The sequence below is a fragment of the Cyprinodon variegatus genome, unplaced genomic scaffold, assembly GCF_000732505.1.
Source record: "Cyprinodon variegatus isolate N-32 unplaced genomic scaffold, C_variegatus-1.0 Scaffold213, whole genome shotgun sequence".
Taxonomy (NCBI): domain Eukaryota; kingdom Metazoa; phylum Chordata; class Actinopteri; order Cyprinodontiformes; family Cyprinodontidae; genus Cyprinodon; species Cyprinodon variegatus.
This window is the reverse complement of record NW_015150666.1, coordinates 823,450-828,253: the sequence shown is the minus strand read 5'-3', so window position 1 is coordinate 828,253 and position 4,804 is coordinate 823,450. Positions and strand designations below refer to the sequence as shown.

The 4,804-nt window shown below is 35.4% G+C and overlaps 1 protein-coding gene across 3 annotated transcripts in view; it reads left to right on the top strand.

The window, feature by feature from the left end:
* grik4 (glutamate receptor, ionotropic, kainate 4) overlaps positions 1 to 4,804 on the top strand; it is a 461,142-nt gene that overhangs the window by 147,480 nt on the left and 308,858 nt on the right. The gene's annotated exons all lie outside the window — the stretch shown is intronic.

Sequence of the window (4,804 nt, the reverse complement as noted above, 5' to 3'; positions counted from 1 at the left end):
TATATATATATATATATATATATATATATATATATATATATATATATATATATATATATCGTTTTACAATCCTCAAAAAAGGACACAATGACTAAGAACACTAGACATTGTTACTTACTTTAAACAAAGATGTCACAGTGCTCCCAGTCTTGTCAGGGGGAATGACAGCTACTTGCTTACTTTCTAGTTTTTGTAATACTCTACAAAAATAAATCTGTCATCTTTGCTAGGGGACCAGCACAAATAGGTTTGGTATGCAACACCATGTAGCTTTTCTGTGTATGACAGACCTGAACTGGATTCCCATTTTACATGGAATTCTCAACAACAGCTTGTGAAAATGTAGAAATATTCTGTTCTATAAAAAAAATACAAAACGACAGTTTGCATGATTTTAGATCTTACTGTCTATGTTACATTTAAATTTACTCTTAGTTATTTTTTAAATGATGTTCATCATTTCAACATTTACCTTTTCACTAAAACTGTGTAATTTTTTACTATGTTCTAACAAGAAATATAGAGAATTATATAGCAATGAGTCAATTGTTTTTCCTTTGTTTTGTTTTTTTTTATTTTCATAATATCGAGCTCAACGGGCATACCATGTACTAATGCAAACATTTACTTACATTTTTCTCTCCATGCTCTTTTATTATGAGATGGCAGTTCTCATCAATCAATTTGATTTACGGTTATTTCAGCCAATCTAGACATAGCTTTATACAGTCAATTATCAATTGGATGGTATATAAATAAATTCAAGCTTACTTCCATGCGGAGGGTCATAAAGGCACAGCAGATGAAGAGCCAGAAAATAATGCCCTATACTGTATGTTTCTGTGTTACCTTTTGTCTTCTAATAGGATCAGTAGAGGTATTTTTGTGTCTCTCTGAGTTTGTGTGTATGAGTATCATAATAATAGCTGCCTCTTCTCCACTACCCCACCCGCCACCCTCTCTCTCAATGGTTTTATCTTTTCCTCTCTGGCTTTTGTTGATGCTAACCTTCTTACTTCTTTCCTTCTTGCATTTTCATGGGACTGGCAACCTCCACAATCCAGCTTGGATTCCCCCGGTTCCTCTGTTTGTTCCACAAATTCCATCGCTTTGCTCATTCTCTGGCCCTTTTTCTTTGTGTTTTTGGACTATTTAACTTCTCAACTTCTCCAGCAGTGTCTTCTCTGGCCACCAGATNTTTTTGTGCTTTAAATTAGGGTCACCAGGATGATTGAAATCAAAGCTAGTTTCTTTAATGCAATATATTTAATTTGTCATTTTTATTATGAAACTTAAGTGGAGAAAAAAAAAACATATTTGTTACAGAAAAAATCAGGGATTAGATCTTTAAGCCATATCGCCCAGCATTTTGGTAAAATCACAAAATATCTAGCAAGAAGCATCAAAAACACAAATCTCCACAAACAACATATTTACATTAAGAAACACTGATTTGTGTTAATTTTCTGAAAAGTAAAGATTTTCGGAAATACAAGAAATCTGTCCTGCAGCCAGGGCATACAAAGGTAAAATTTTTTCTTCACCAAATGTCAATGGATGTTTTTTTTATTTACTGTATCAAAACAGCTACAGTACAGGTCGATCAGTCTGTAGATCCCATCAGGGTGGTAATTTTTTTTTTCTTCTTTTTTAGTGCTAGTGAAATTTTATGGTTGATAAACAGGGGGTAATTGTAAAGATTTTGTACTCTCAACATCTTTTTTTGAAATGCATTTACCAAATGTAAGGCAACACATTGTCACAAGTAGTTGCCTAGCAACAACATTGTCCAATTTCTTTCAGGAAATGAGATTCCCATTAGTTTAATGCTTAGGCTCTCTCCAGAGAGCATTTGTCCAGCAGCCTTGTTCAGAATGAGTTATTGGGGGAAAATGTGGCTAAGATACATGTAGCCTTTTATTGTTTACTAAAGGGAAAAAATGCAAATAAGGAGGCTTTAAAATGCCTTGGCATTTTAGGCAGTAATAGAAATGGAGAAGCTCAAGAGAATAAATTACTTGTGTGGCAGCGCCACTTTTACTTTATGGACTATTCTGTCTTCCTGGTATTTTAACCCTTTTTACGCAAAACAATTCTCTCTCAGATTTAAATTTATATCCATGGCAAACAGAAAAATGTATCAGCAGTTCACAGGGATCCAGGAAACATGTGCAGTTTAATTTTTTTTTTCTTTAGATTCTGGGCATTTTAAACTGCCATTCAAAGCTCAGACCAAGAAGGACAAGGGGCACTTTTCATTTGGTAGCTCCACTTAAAAAAAAAAAAAAAAAAGGAGCTACAGATTGAGCCGCTGTGAGATACTCTATGCTTAAGATAGCTCTCATGAGCAAGTGCTAGATTAAAAGTTTAAGATCTCTTCTTTTTACTCTTATCACCTCGACAGCATTCAATATGATAGATCGACAAGTATGGAATTGGCTTTTTAATCATTTTCTTGGTCAATAGGGTAACTGCTGAAGTGCTTTGTGTTTCCAGCTTTCTAATTTGTAAGAAAACAGACAGACAACCAATAGACAGATCAACTGATGATTGGGATACAACTTCCCGGTCTTAGTCAAGTTTTCTGAGTGTTACTTTTTTCAAGGATGTTTAGTTTAGATACTTTTTACCTTTAGCACATGTTGCTGATACATATAGCTTATTTCTGTCCTACCATAAAAAGAAGTACTCTTTTCCTCTTAGTTTTTCCATTTCTTATGACTTGAATGAAATGTTTTAATTTTACCTAACAGTCATACTTCTTTTAGTTGCAGAGATGGCTACTGAACAGAACATAAATTGTCAGATACATTCAGCAGCATGGCATTTTTATGAAACGGGTTGTATTTTTCTAAATCACTATGCTGAGTCAGTCATGTAAGCTAATTCAATATTCATTTCAGCTACTTAGTGTTTGAGAATCCAGAATAATTGTTAAGTTAGTCACCAAAATTTAACTTGCAATATATCTTTGTAAGGCGCATTGAAAAGGTACAACTTCTCTGGTTTACCGCCAAGGTTAAATAATTCTGCATGTTTTAGTAGATTTATACCAGTTGAATTGCTTATTCCCAGAAGTCTGGGGACAGCTTTAAACTGCTAGAAATACCTCACTGATTTGTTTAAATGTTACTTCTAAGCATCAAGAATTTTACTGCTAATGAGACTACCTATCAGTCCCTCACTGTCTCCCAGGTTCTTTAACTTAAATTAGTTTGCTTCTTACAGTCTTACTGTGAGTATGATGACTAGTTTTATTTCAGTCAATACAGTTAAATTATAAGTGGCACTTAAAAACTTTATGTGCAATTAAATATATAATATGTATGATTTGGTGATATCTAAAAAAAAAATAAAAAAATAAAAAAAGGTATGCAGAAGTGAAACTTATTTCTTTAGCATAATTTAGTATGTATTGTTTTCATTTTGATTGTATGAATTACACTTTCATTGATGCAGTTGTAGAGAAATTCATTTTATAAAAGATTGGGTTGTGTTGTCTCTTGCAAAGGGCTCCTGGTTCACATGGATTGCATCATAAATGAATCCTTCTCCTTTTTTTCCTATTTACACTTGATGATGTTATAACCTAACAGATTTATCTTGTAATAATAATAATGCATGGGTTATGGAAGGTATTTGTCTCCAATGTCCAAAATTAATATCATGAATTATGGCCTACACTTTCAGTGTTGTTGTGTCCTTGGGCAAGACACTTCACCTGCATTGTCTACTGATGGTGGTCAGAGGGTCTGGTGGTGCCAGTGTACTGCAGCCTCGCTTCTGTCAGTGAGCCCCAGGGCAGCTATGGCTCCAATGTAGCTTGCCACCATCAGTGTGTTAGTGTGTGCATGAATGGGTGAATGACTGAATGTAGTGTATAGCGCTTTGGTCAAGTCTCCTGACTTGAAAAAAAGCGCTATATAAGTACAGGCCATTTACCATTTACTGCACTTGAGTACCCTGAACCACAGTCTATAAGGGCATACAAATTTGTTTAAAACCTACACTGAAGTTATCACAGATACCATTTCGGTTTGTCCTTAGTACATATGATCTGGGCAACTCTCACGTCGAGATGTTCCTCTTGCATTTATAACCGCTACAGCCAAAATAGAGCTTCAAATGCTTGCATCTTATGACTTATCTCAACCCAGTCTATTCAGAATGTCGATCCCTAGGATCTGTTTGCAGCATGTCAGATCTCCTGAACACAATCAACCGTTTTCATACTCCTTCTCTCTATTCCTTACAAAAGTATTCCTTTTTGGGGCATGCAGTGGTGCAGGGCTCAAGGCTGCAACTAATGTGCAGAGGCTTTAGTTCTTGTCGCTGCCATTACAGCTTTGAGTTCTGTCTCGGCGACCTTTGCCGCCTGTCTTCCCTTCTCTCTAATCCCATTACTTCCCGCATCTGCCTAATTTTGAAAAATACAAAAATAAAGGCCTCTAGAGCCTAAAAGATCAGCTTCAAATGTATTTCCTTTTCAACTTTTTATGTTCTAACTATAAACAATATGAATGTAGTCGTCACACAAATGTGGACCCTAGAAAAATGTATAAGAATAACATAATAGTGAAGAGTTAAAAGATAAACAATAAACAGCACACTGTACTATGAAGTGTTTTAACAACTGTGCATCAAAGCTGTGGCAAGAAGGTTTGCTGTGTCTGTTAGCATAGTGTCCAGAGGCTGGAGGCGCTACCAGGAGATAGGCCAGTACAACAGAAGAATTACAGGAGGCCGTAGGATGGCAATAAGTGAGCAGCACTAGAGCGACCTAAGACCATGACAATTTTTTTTT